The following is a 14,525-nucleotide window of genomic DNA, read 5'->3' as shown; positions in this document are numbered from 1 at the left end:
TATTCACCGTCCTGCATGGCCTTAACTATATTACTGCCATTATCTGTGGAAACATAACCAACCATGCGATTTCTTGGTTTCAGCCATTCAGAGACCTTACTGTTAAACTCATCCAAAATGTTTTTTGCAGTATGAGTTTTCTCCATGGCAAACATGGCTAATGTTGCATGTTTCCGAGATGCTTGAAAAACTGTGTCCAGGTCAACAACTGCACTTGACTTGTCTCTAACCCCTGCAAAGACCTTGCAAAAGAGAAAGTGTGTGCAGTGATGCACATGTAATCAAAGGCTTGGCAACTGATCCACATGTCTGTTGTCAAGTGGATAGTGTGAACAGCACTCTTCTGCAATGCTGCCCCAATCACCTCCAGCACATCTTGATGTAGTGCTGGAACCGCAACTCTGGCAAAATAGGACCGGCTAGGAACATTCCATTTAGGGCAGACTGTTGTCACTAATTCTAGAAACCCCACCCCTTCCACGAAAGAAAAAGGGAGAAGGTCCAACGCTAGCATTTTAGCCAGCTTTGCGTTATACAGACGTACCGTTGGGTGGTTGCGTTCAAATGGCGCCTCCGACCACAACATTCTGCTAATGGTGGGCTGGATCATTTTACGTGATGATGATGATGACCTCTTCAAACCAGTTAGGCCCATTGATGTAGTTTTTCGCATTGGTGTCCCTACAACACTCTTAGTGTGCATCATAGATGTTGCAGGGGTAGAGGGTGATACCACTGCAGTGCTGCTGCCAGCAGAACTGGGTGTACCAGAGAAAAAATGTCTGTCGCTTCTTCACTTCCCCCCTGCACAATCAGATTCTCGTCATCATCAGATGCAATATCAAGGGATACATTTAGATTTGTTTTTCTTTTGCCTTCCTCGATCTTCCTCATGTGTGCTTCCCAAATGATAGTGTGGTGTTGCTTGAGATTACCTCTCTGGCCTCCGGTACCATAGTTGGTACCAAGCTTACCCCGACTAATGGATACTTTACAAATCGAACAAACGACCATGTTTTCCGCCTTTGCGCTAACAGTAAGGAAGTCCCAAACTGGGGACTGGTGATGTCTGCTGAAGGTGGAGGTGCTACTTTGACTTTCAATGCCAGATGAAGTGGAGGATGGGCGTGGCTGAATTTGTTTCTGTTGTTCACTTACAGCACCACTACTTGAGGTCGAGCTGGATGGAGGTCCATGCCGACCCTTCTACCTAAAAAAGATGGAAGCTGTAGGTCATGTTGGTGTTGTAGTTAACAGTGGTGGTACCAGTGCCCCGTCGCCCATATTCCGCTCAGCAGCCATTCGGGTTAGGATTAAAATGTCTGTCTGCTTCATGCCTGCTGGGGCTGGAGTGACGACTGGGATGACTGGGTCATCATCATGCTGTTCTTCAGCAGAAGACACCACTTCTTGTTCGTCGTCATCAGCCATAAGTCGAAGCTTTGCGGGAGCCTTCCTTTTAGGCTTAGCTACCTTTGTCGACTCATCATGGCGTGCCTCACTCTTCCAATCAGGATCAAGGTCATCAGAAGGAAGGGGACTTGAAGAAGAATTTGTAGTAGTAGTAGCCCTCCTTGACCTTTTTCTTGCTGGGGATCTGGAAGACAATGAATCATCATCAGGAGGAGTGGCTTCCTCTGGTGATACCTCCTCTTGAATAGCAATTTCCTGATGTGCCCCAACTTCTGGAGGAACAAGCATTGTGGGCAGTTGTGCCGCTCTATGAACCTCTAGTGACACCTCTCCATGCACCTGTCCATGTGCCTCTCCTTGCGGCTCTCCTTGCGGCTGTACTTGCACCTCTACTTGCGCCTCTCCTTGCGGCTGTACTTGCGCCTCTCCTTGCCCATGTACTTGCGCTTGTACTACTTGCACCTGTGTTTGTGGCTGTGGTTGTTGAACACTCGTCAGCTGAGTTACACCCGGCGTTGATTGGATGGTACTTTCTTGTGATGAGCCAAGATCACTGGTCGATGGTTATTCAACAACCAAAGTGGCTGCTGCAGCAGCACTCATGGTGGTCTTGGACCTAACTTGGCGTGGTGGCACTGAGCCCAATGAAGCAGAGGTGCTGCTTCCAGCTTGGTCCCCGGAGGACACCACTGCTGCTTCAGGCGTAGTTTTTTTTCTCCCAAAAAAGGTTTTGGTGGGCACACCAGTCTCCCTGGTAGGTGGTGCCACTTGCTTCTTCTGCTCCTTCTTACTGGCAGTGGCACTGGCGACTTTTTTCGCTGAGGCGCTACGGCCAACTTTCTTTGGGGCCATCTTCTTGAGATGTCAGAACAGCAGGCCGCAGTTGCACGAGTTGCAGAGTTGTCTTGTCTGTGGCCACACGTGATGTCACGTGACGTTGTGCTGCACACTCCGCTGCTGGACTTCTTCTGGGCACTGGTGGTTCTCTTATGCACTTAAAAGCAATGGAAGCCAGAGGTACATCAGTTATACGCCCCAAAAAGTCGAAAAACTAGTCAAAAATCACCACAATCCCATGCCATCCATGCCCTCAATGATGTTTAAATTCAAGACATCCCAGAGAAAGACTAGGCCCATGCACCACTGAGTACCCCTTGGGCATAATGGTTGAAAGGAAGGCAAACTGGGTGCAGGCCTGAGCACACTCCTGGCTTAAAAATGGCCCCTTGATCCCCACCACATGGCCAGGCCCTGCCTGTATCAGGCCTCAAGATGGCCCCCACCCACATGGCCAGGCCCCAACACCACCCCAAAAAGTCAAAAAACACTCAGAAATCACCACAAACCCATGCCATCCATGCCCTCAATGATGTTTAAAGACACCCCAGAGAAAGACTAGGCCCATGCACCACTGAGTACCCCTTGGGCATAATGGTTGAAAGCAAGGCAAACTGGGTGCAGGCCTGAGCACACTGCCTGGCTTCAAAATGGCCCCTTGCCCCCCACCACATGGCCAGGCCCTGCTTGTACAGACCTCAAGATGGCCCTCACCCACTTGGCCAGGCCCTAACACCACCCCAAAAAGTTGAAAAACACTCAAAAATCATCACAATCCCATGCCATCCATGCCCTCAATGATGTTTAAATTCAAGACACCCCAGAGAAAGACTAGGCCCATGCACCACTGAGTACCCCTGGGCATAATGGTTGAAAGCAAGGCAAACTGGGTGCAAGCCTGAGCATACTGCCTGGCTTCAAAATGGCCCCTTGACCCCCACCACATGGCCAGGGCCTGCCTGTACCAGGCCTCAAGATGGACCCCACCCACATGGCCAGGCACCAACACCACCCCAAAAAGTCAAAAAACACTCAAAAATCACCACAATCCCAAACCATCCATGCCCTCAATGATGTTTAAATTCAAGACACCCCAGATAAAAACTAGGCCCATGCACCACTGAGTACCCCTGGGCATAATGGTTGAAAGCAAGGCAAACTGGGTGTAGGCCTGAGCACACTGCCTGGCTTAAAAATGGCCCCTTGACCCCCACCACATGGCCAGGCCCTGCCTCTACCAGGCCTCAAGATGGCCCCCACCCACATGGCCAGGCCCCAACACCACCCCAAAAAGTCGAAAAACACTCAAAAACCACCACAATCCGATGCCATCCATGCCCTCAATGATGTTTAAATTCAAGACACCCGAGAGAAAGACTAGGCCCATGCATCACTGAGTACCCATTGGGCATAATCGTTGAAAGCAAGGCAAACTGGGTGCAGGCCTGAGCACACTGCCTGGCTTCAAAATGACCCCTTGACCCCCACCACATGGCCAGGCCCTGCCTGTACCAGGCCTCAAGATGGCCCCCACCCACACGGCCAGGCCCCAACATCACCCCAAAAAGTAAAAAAACACTCAAAAATCACCACAATCCCATGCCAGCCATGCCCTCAATGATGTTTAAATTCAAGACACCCCAGAGAAAGACTAGGCCCATGAATCACTGAGTACCCCTTGGGCATAATGGTTGAAAGCAAGGCAAACTGGGTGCAGGTCTGAGCACACTGCCTGGATTAAAAAATGGCCCCTTGACCTCCACCACATGGTCAGGCCCTGCCTATACCAGACCTCAAGATTGCCCCCACCCACATGGCCAGGTCCAAACACCATCCCAAAAAGTCGAACAACACTCAAAAATCAGCACAATCCCATGCCATCCATGCCCTCAATGATGTTTAAATTCAAGACACCCCAGAGAAAGACTAGGCCCATGCATCACTGAGTACCCCTTGGGCATAATCGTTGAAAGCAAGGCAAACTGGGTGCAGGCCTGAGCACACTGCCTGGCTTCAAAATGGCCCCTTGACCCCAACACATGGCCAGGCCCTGCATGTACCAGGCCTCAAGATGGCCCCACCCACATGGCCAGGCCCCAACACCACCCCAAAAAGTCGAAAAACACTAAAAAATCACCACAATCCCATGGCATATATGCCCTCAATGATGTTTAAATTCAAGACATCCCAGAGAAAGACTAGGCCCATGCACCACTGAGTACCCCAGGGCATAATGGTTGAAAGCAAGGCAAACTGGGTGTAGGCCTGAGCACACTGCCTGGCTTAAAAATGGCGCCTTGACTACCACCACATGGCCAGGCCCTGCCTGTACCAGGCCTCAAGATGGCCCCCACCCACATGGCCAGGCCCCAACACCACCCCAAAAAGTCGAAAAACACTCAAAAAGCACCACAATCCCATGCTATCCATACCCTCAATGATGTTTAAATTCAAGACACCCCAGAGAAAGACTAGACCCATGCATCACTGAGTACCCCTTGGGCATAATGGTTGAAAGCAAGGCAAACTGGGTGCAGGCCTGAGCACACTGCCTGGATTTAAAAATGGCCCCTTGACCTCCACCACATGGCCAGGCCCTGCCTATACCATGCCTCAAGATGGCCCCCACCCACATGGCCAGGCCCAAACACCACCCCAAAAAGTCGAACAACACTCAAAAATCATCACAATCCCATGCCATCCATGCCCTCAATGATGTTTAAATTCAAGACACCCCAGAGAAAGACTAGGCCCATGCATCACTGAGTACCCCTTGGGCATAATGGTTGAAAGCAAGGCAAACTGGGTGCAGGCCTGAGCACACTGCCTGGCTTAAAAATGGCCCCTTGACCCCAACACATGTCCAGGCCCTGCCTGTACCAGGCCTCAAGATGGCCCCACCCACATGGCCAGGCTTCAACACCACCCCAAAAAGTCAAAAAACCCTCAGAAATCACCACAATCCCATGCCATCCATGCCCTCAATGATGTTTAAATTCAAGACACCCCAGAGAAAGACTAGGCCCATGCACCACTGAGTACCCCTTGGGCATAATGGTTGAAAGCAAGGCAAACTGGGTGCAGGCCTGAGCACACTGCCCGGATTAAAAATGGCCCCTTGACCCCCACCACATGGCCAGGCCCTGCTTGTACAGGCCTCAAGATGGCCCCCACCTACATGGCCAGGCCCTAAAACCACCCCAAAAAGTCGAACAACACTCAAAAATCACCACAATCCCATGCCACCCATGCCCTCAATGATGTTTAAATTCAAGACACCCCAGAGAAAGACTAGGCCCATGCACCACTGAATACCCCTGGGCATAATGGTTGAAAGCAAGGCAAACTGGGTGCAAGCCTGAGCAAACTGTCTGGCTTCAAAATGGCCCCTTGACCCCCACCACATGGCCAGGCCCTGCCTGTAGCAGGCCTCAAGATGCCCCCCACCCACATGGCCAGGCCCCAACACCACCCCAAAAAGTCAAAAAACACTCAAAAATCACCACAATCCCATGCCATCCATGCCCTCAATGATGTTTAAATTCAAGACACTCCAGATAAAGACTAGGCCCACGCAACACTGAGAACCCCTGGGCATAATGGTTGAAAGCAAGGCAAACTGGGTGTAGGCCTGAGCACACTGCCTGGCTTAAAAATGGCCCCTTGACCCCCACCACATGGCCAGGCCCTGCCTGTACCAGGCCTCAAGATGGCCCCCACCCACATGGCCAGGCCCCAACACCACCCAAAAAGTCGAAAAACACTCAAAAACCACCACAATCCGATGCCATCTATGCCCTCAATGATGTTTAAATTCAAGACACCCCAGAGAAAGACTAGGCCCATGCATCACTGAGTACCCATTGGGCATAATCGTTGAAAGCAAGGCAAACTGGGTGCAGGCCTGAGCACACTGCCTGGCTTCAAAATGGCCCCTTGACCCCCACCACATGGCCAGGCCCTGCCTGTACCAGGCCTCAAGAAGGCCCCCACCCACATGGCCAGGCCCCAACACCACCCCACAAAGTCAAAAAACACTCAAAAATCACCACAATCCCATGCCAGCCATGCCCTCAATGATGTTTAAATTCAAGACACCCCAGAGAAAGACTAGGCCCATGCATCACTGAGTACCCCTTAGGCATAATGGTTGAAAGCAAGGCAAACTGGGTGCAGGCCTGAGCACACTGCCTGGATTAAAAAATGGCCCCTTGACCTCCACCACATGGCCAGGCCCTGCCTATACTAAGCCTCAAGATGGCCCCCACCCACATGGCCATGCCTAAACACCACCCCAAAAAGTCGAACAACTTTCAAAAATCATCACAATCCCATGCCATCCATGCCCTCAATGATGTTTATATTCAAGACACCCCAGAGAAAGACTAGGCCCATGCACCACTGAGTACCCCTTGGGCATAATGGTTGAAAGCAAGGCAAACTGGGTGCAGGCCTGAGCACACTGCCTGGATTAAAAATGGCCCCTTGACCCCCACCACATGGCCAGGCCCTGCTTGTACAGGCCTCAAGGTGGCCCCCACCTACATGGCCAGGCCCTAACACCACCCCAAAAAGTCGAAAAACACTCAAAAATCACCACAATCCCATGCCAGCCATGCCTTCAATGATGTTTAAATTCAAGACACCCCAGAGAAAGACTAGGCCCATGCATCACTGAGTACCCCTTAGGCATAATGGTTGAAAGCAAGGCAAACTGGGTGCAGGCCTGAGCACACTGCCTGGATTAAAAAAAGGCCCCTTGACCTCCACCACATGGCCAGGCCCAGCCTATACCAAGCCTCAAGATGGCCCCCACCCACATGGCCAGGCCTAAACACCACCCCAAAAGTCAAACAACACTCAAAAATCATCACAATCCTATGCCATCCATGCCCTCAATGATGTTTAAATTCAAGACACCCCAGAGAAAGACTAGGCCCATGCATCACTGAGTACCCCTGGGCATAATGGTTGAAAGCAAGGCAAACTGGATGCAAGCCTGAGCAAACTGTCTGGCTTGAAAATGGCCCCTTGACCCCCACCACATGGCCAGGGCCTGCCTGTACCAGGCCTCAAGATGGCCCCCACCCACATGGCCAGTCCCAACACCACCCCAAAAAGTCGAAAAACACTCAAAAACCACCACAATCCGATGCCATCTATGCCCTCAATGATGTTTAAATTCAAGACACCCCAGAGAAAGACTAGGCCCATGCATCACTGAGTACCCCTGGGCATAATCGTTGAAAGCAAGGCAAACTGGGTGCAGGCCTGAGCACACTGCCTGGCTTCAAAATGGCCCCTTGACCCCCACCACATGGCCAGGCCCTGCCTGTACCAGGCCTCAAGATGGCCCCCACCCACATGGCCAGGCCCCAACACCACCCCAAAAAGGAAAAAAACATTCAAAAATCACCACAATCCCATGCCAGCCATGCCCTCAATGATGTTTAAATTCAAGACACCCCAGAAAAAGACTAGGCCCATGCATCACTGAGTACCCCTTGGGCATAATGGTTGAAAGCAAGGCAAACTGGGTGCAGGCCTGAGCACACTGCCTGGATAAAAAAATGGCCCCTTGACCTCTACCACATGGTCAGGCCCTGCCTATACCAGGCCTCAAGATGGCCCCCACCCACATGGCCAGGCCCAAACACCACCGCAAAAAGTCGAACAACACTCAAAAATCAGAACAATCCCATGCCATTCATGCCCTCAATGATGTTTAAATTCAAGACACCCCAGAGAAAGACTAGGCCCAAGCATCACTGAGTACCCCTTGGACATAATGGTTGAAAGCAAGGCAAACTGGGTGCAGGCCTGAGCACACTGCCTGGCTTCAAAATGGCCCCTTGACCCCCACCACATGGCCAGGCCCTGCCTGTACCAGGCCTCAAGATGGCCCCCACCCACATTGTCAGGCCCCAACACCACCCCAAAAAGTCAAAAAACACTCAGAAATCACAACAATCCCATGCCATCCATGCCCTCAATGATGTTTAAATTCAAGACACCCCAGAGAAAGACTAGGCCCATGCACCACTGGGACCTCTTGGGCATAATGGTTGAAAGCAAGGCAAACTGGGAGCAGGCCTGAGCACAATGCCTGGCTTCATAATGGCCCCTTGACCCCCACTACATGGCCAGGCCCTGCTTGTACAGGCCTCAAGATGGCCCCTACCCACATGGCCAGGCCCTAACACCACCCCAAAAAGTCGAAAAACACTCAAAAATCACAACAATCCCATGCCATCTATGCCCTGAATGATGTTTAAATTCAAGACACCCCAGAGAAAGACTAGGTCCATGCACCACTGAGTACCCCTGGGCATAATGGTTGAAAGCAAGGCAAACCGGGTGCAAGCCTGAGCAAACTGCCTGGCTTCAAAATGGCCCCTTGACCCCCACCACATGGCCAGGCCCTGCCTGTACAAGGCCTCAAGATGGCCCCCACCCACATGGCCAGGCCCCAACACCAACTCAAAAAGTCGAAAAACACTCAAAAATCACCACAATCCCATGCCATCTATGCCCTCAATGATGTTTAAATTCAAGACACCCCAGAGAAAGACTAGGCCCATGCACCACTGAGTACCCAGGGCATAATGGGTGAAAGCAAGGCAAACTGGGTGTAGGCCTGAGCACACTGCCTGGCTTAAAAATGGCCCCTTGACCCCCACCACATGGCCAAGCCCTGCCTGTACCAGGCCTCAAGATGGCCCCACCCACATGGCCAGGCCCCAACACCACCCCAAAAAGTCAAAAACACTCAAAAATCACCACAATCCCATGCTATCCATACCCTCAATGATGTTTAAATTCAATACACCCCAGAGAAAGACTAGGCCCATGCATCACTGAGTACCCCTTGGGCATAATGGTTGAAAGCAAGGCAAACTGGGTGCAGGCCTGAGCACACTGCCTAGATTAAAAAAATGGCCCCTTGACCTACACCACATGGCCAGGCCCTGCCTATACCAGGCCTCAAGATGGCCCCCACCCACATGGCCAGGCCCAAACACCACCCCAAAAAGTCGAACAACACTCAAAAATCAGCACAATCCCATGCCATCCATGCCCTCAATGATGTTTAAATTCAAGACACCCCAAAAAAAGACTAGGCCCATGCATCACTGAGTACCCCTTGGGCATAATGGTTGAAAGCAAGGCAAACTGGGTGCAGGCCTGAGCACACTGCCTAGCTTCAAAATGGCCCCTTGACCCCCACCACATGGCCAGGCCCTGCCTGTACCAGGCCTCAAGATGGCCCCACCCACATGGCCAGGCTTCAACACCACCCCAAAAAGTAAAAAAACACTCAGAAATCACCACAATCCCATGCCATCCATGCCCTAGATGATGTTTAAATTCAAGACACCCCAGAGAAAGACTAGGCCCATGCACAACTGAGTACCCCTTGGGCATAATGGATGAAAGCAAGGCAAACTGGGTGCAGGCCTGAGCACACTGCCTGGAATAAAAATGGCCCCTTGACCCCCACCACATAGCCAGGCCCTGCTTGTACAGGCCTCAAGGTGGCCCCCACCTACATGGCCAGGCCCTAACACCACCCCAAAAAGTCGAAAAACAGTCAAAAATCACCACAATCCCATGCCATCCATGCCCTCAATGATGTTTAAATTCAAGACACCCCAGATACAGACTAGGCCCATGCACCACTGAGTACCCCTGGGGATAATGGTTGAAAGCAAGGCAAACTAGGTGTAGGCCTGAGCACACTGCCTGGCTTAAAAATGGCCCCTTGACCCCCACCACATGGCCAGGCCCTGCTTGTACCAGGCCTCAAGATGGCCCCCACCCACATGGCCAGGCCCCAACACCACCCCAAAAAGTCGAAAAACACTCAAAAACCACCACAATCCTATGCCATCTATGCCCTCAATGATGTTTAAATTCAAGACACCCCAGAGAAAGACTAGGCCCATGCATCACTGAGTACTCCTGGGCATAATCGTTGAAAGCAAGGCAAACTGGGTGCAGGCCTGAGCACACTGCCTGGCTTCAAAATGGCCCCTTGACCCCCGCCACATGGCCAGGCCCTGCCTGTACCAGGCCTCAAGATGGCCCCCACCCACATGGCCAGGCCCCAACACCACCCCAAAAAGTCAAAAAACACTCAAAAATCACCACAATCCCATGCCAGGCATGCCCTCAATGATGTTTAAATTCAAGACACCCCAGAGAAAGACTAGGCCCATGAATCACTGAGTACCCCTTGGGCATAATGGTTGAAAGCAAGGCAAACTGGGTGCAGGTCTGAGCACACTGCCTGGATTAAAAAATGGCCCCTTGACCTCCACCACATGGTCAGGCCCTGCCTGTACCAGACCTCAAGATTGCCCCCACCCACATGGCCAGGTCCAAACACCATCCCAAAAAGTCGAACAACACTCAAAAATCAGCACAATCCCATGCCGTCCATGCCCTCAATGATGTTTAAATTCAAGACACCCCAGAGAAAGACCAGCCCATGCATCACTGAGTACCCCTTGGGCATAATGGTTGAAAGCAAGGCAAACTGGGTGCAGGCCTGAGCACACTGCCTGGATTAAAAAATGGCCCCTTGACCTCCACCACATGGCCAGGCCCTGCCTATACCATGCCTCAAGATGGCCCCCACCCACATGGCCAGGCCCAAACACCACCCCAAAAAGTCGAACAACACTCAAAAATCATCACAATCCCATGCCATCCATGCCCTAAATGATGTTTAAATTCAAGACACCCCAGAGAAAGACTAGGCCCATGCATCACTGAGTACCCCTTGGGCATAATGGTTGAAAGCAAGGCAAACTGGGTGCAGGCCTGAGCACACTGCCTGGCTTAAAAATGGCCCCTTGACCCCAACACATGGCCAGGCCCTGCCTGTACCAGGCCTCAAGATGGCCCCACCCACATGGCCAGGCTTCAACGCCACCCCAAAAAGTCAAAAAACCCTCAGAAATCACCACACTCCCATGCCATCCATGCCCTCAATGATGTTTAAATTCAAGACACCCAGAGAAAGACTAGGCCCATGCACCACTGAGTACCCCTTGGGCATAATGGTTAAAAGCAATGCAAACTGGGTGCAGGCCTGAGCACACTGCCCTGATTAAAAATGGCCCCTTGACCCCCCACCACATGGCCAGGCCCTGCTTGTACAGGCCTCAAGATGGCCCCCACCTACATGGCCAGGCCCTAAAACCACCCCAAAAAGTCGAAAAACACTCAAAAATCACCACAATCCCATGCCACCCATGCCCTCAATGATGTTTAAATTCAAGACACCCCAGAGAAAGACTAGGCCCATGCACCACTGAATACCCCTGGGCATAATGGTTGAAAGCAAGGCAAACTGGGTGCAAGCCTGAGCAAACTGTCTGGCTTCAAAATGGCCCCTTGACCCCCACCACATGGCCAGGCCCTGCCTGTACCAGGCCTCAAGATGCCCCCCACCCACATGGCTAGGCCCCAACACCACCCCAAAAAGTCAAAAAACACTCAAAAATCACCACAATCCCATGCCATCCATGCCCTCAATGATGTTTACATTCAAGACACTCCAGATAAAGACTAGGCCCACGCACCACTGAGAACCCCTGGGCATAATGGTTGAAAGCAAGGCAAACTGGGTGTAGGCCTGAGCACACTGCCTGGCTTAAAAATGGCCCCTTGACCCCCACCACATGGCCAGGCCCTGCCTGTACCAGGCCTCAAGATGGCCCCCACCCACATGGCCAGGCCCCAACACCACCCAAAAAGTCGAAAGACACTCAAAAACCACCACAATCCGATGCCATCTATGCCCTCAATGATGTTTAAATTCAAGACACCCCAGAGAAAGACTAGGCCCATGCATCACTGAGTACCCATTTGGCATAATGGTTGAAAGCAAGGCAAACTGGGTGCAGGCCTGAGCACACTGCCTGGCTTCAAAATGGCCCCTTGACCCCCACCACATGGCCAGGCCCTGCCTGTACCAGGCCTCAAGATGGCCCCCACCCACATGGCCAGGCCCCAACACCACCCCACAAAGTCAAAAAACACTCAAAAATCACCACAATCCCATGCCAGCCATGCCCTCAATGATGTTTAAATTCAAGACACCCCAGAGAAAGACTCGGCCCATGCATCACTGAGTACCCCTTAGGCATAATGGTTGAAAGCAAGGCAAACTGGGTGCAGGCCTGAGCACACTGCCTGGATAAAAAAATGGCCCCTTGACCTCCACCACATGGCCAGGCCCTGCCTATACCAAGCCTCAAGATGGCCCCCACCCACATGGCCAGGCCTAAACACCACCCCAAAAAGTCGAACAACACTCAAAAATCATCACAATCCCATGCCATCCATGCCCTCAATGATGTTTAAATTCAAGACACCCCAGAGAAAGACTAGGCCCATGCACCACTGAGTACCCCTTGGGCATAATGGTTGAAAGCAAGGCAAACTGGGTGCAGGCCTGAGCACACTGCCTGGATTAAAAATGGCCCCTTGACACCCACCACATGGCCAGGCCCTGCTTGTACAGGCCTCAAGGTGGCCCCCACCTACATGGCCAGGCCCTAACACCACCCCAAAAAGTCGAAAAACACTCAAAAATCACCACAATCCCATGCCATCCATGCCGTCAATGATGTTTAAATTCAAGACACCCCAAAAAAAGACTAGGCCCATGCATCACTGAGTACCCCTTGGGCATAATGGTTGAAAGCAAGGCAAACTGGGTGCAGGCCTGAGCACACTGCCTAGCTTCAAAATGGCCCCTTGACCCCCACCACATGGCCAGGCCCTGCGTGTACCAGGCCTCAAGATGGCCCCACCCACATGGCCAGGCCCTAACACCACCCCAAAAAGTAAAAAAACACTCAGAAATCTCCACAATCCCATGCCATCCATGCCCTAGATGATGTTTAAATTCAAGACACCCCAGAGAAAGACTAGGCCCATGCACAACTGAGTACCCCTGGGGATAATGGTTGAAAGCAAGGCAAACTAGGTGTAGGCCTGAGCACACTGCCTGGCTTAAAAATGGCCCCTTGACCCCCACCACATGGCCAGGCCCTGCTTGTACCAGGCCTCAAGATGGCCCCCACCCACATGGCCAGGCCCCAACACCACCCCAAAAAGTCGAAAAACACTCAAAAATCACCACAATCCTATGCCATCTATGCCCTCAATGATGTTTAAATTCAAGACACCCCAGAGAAAGACTAGGCCCATGCACCACTGAGTACCCCAGGGCATAATGGTTGAAAGCAAGGCAAACTGGGTGTAGGCCTGAGCACACTGCCTGGCTTAAAAATGGCGCCTTGACTACCACCACATGGCCAGGCCCTGCCTGTACCAGGCCTCAAGATGGCCCTCACCCACATGGCCAGGCCCCAACACCACCCCAAAAAGTCGAAAAACACTCAAAAAGCACCACAATCCCATGCTATCCATACCCTCAATGATGTTTAAATTCAAGACACCCCAGAGAAAGACTAGGCCCATGCATCACTGAGTACCCCTTGGGCATAATGGTTGAAAGCAAGGCAAACTGGGTGCAGGCCTGAGCACACTGCCTGGATTAAAAAATGGCCCCTTGACCTCCACCACATGGCCAGGCCCTGCCTATACCATGCCTCAAGATGGTCCCCACCCACATGGCCAGGCCCAAACACCACCCCAACAAGTCGAACAACACTCAAAAATCATCACAATCCCATGCCATCCATGCCCTAAATGATGTTTAAATTCAAGACACCCCAGAGAAAGACTAGGCCCATGCACCACTGAGTACCCCTGGGCATAATCGTTGAAAGCAAGGCAAACTGGGTGCAGGCCTGAGCACACTGCCTGGCTTCAAAATGGCCCCTTGACCCCCGCCACATGGCCAGGCCCTGCCTGTACCAGGCCTCAAGATGGCCCCCACCCACATGGCCAGGCCCCAACACCACCCAAAAAAGTAAAAAAAACACTCAAAAATCACCACAATCCCATGCCAGGCATGCCCTCAATGATGTTTAAATTCAAGACACCCCAGAGAAAGACTAGGCCCATGAATCACTGAGTACCCCTTGGGCATAATGGTTGAAAGCAAGGCAAACTGGGTGCAGGTCTGAGCACACTGCCTGGATTAAAAAATGGCCCCTTGACCTCCACCACATGGTCAGGCCCTGCATACACCAGACCTCAAGATTGCCCCCACCCACATGGCCAGGTCCAAACACCATCCCAAAAAGTCGAACAACACTCAAAAATCAGCACAATCCCATGCCATCCATGCC

Source organism: Lissotriton vulgaris, chromosome 7 (genome assembly GCF_964263255.1).
Source record: "Lissotriton vulgaris chromosome 7, aLisVul1.2, whole genome shotgun sequence".
NCBI lineage: Eukaryota > Metazoa > Chordata > Amphibia > Caudata > Salamandridae > Lissotriton > Lissotriton vulgaris.
The sequence above is the reverse complement of the archived record's forward strand: the minus strand, read 5'-3'. Positions refer to the sequence as shown.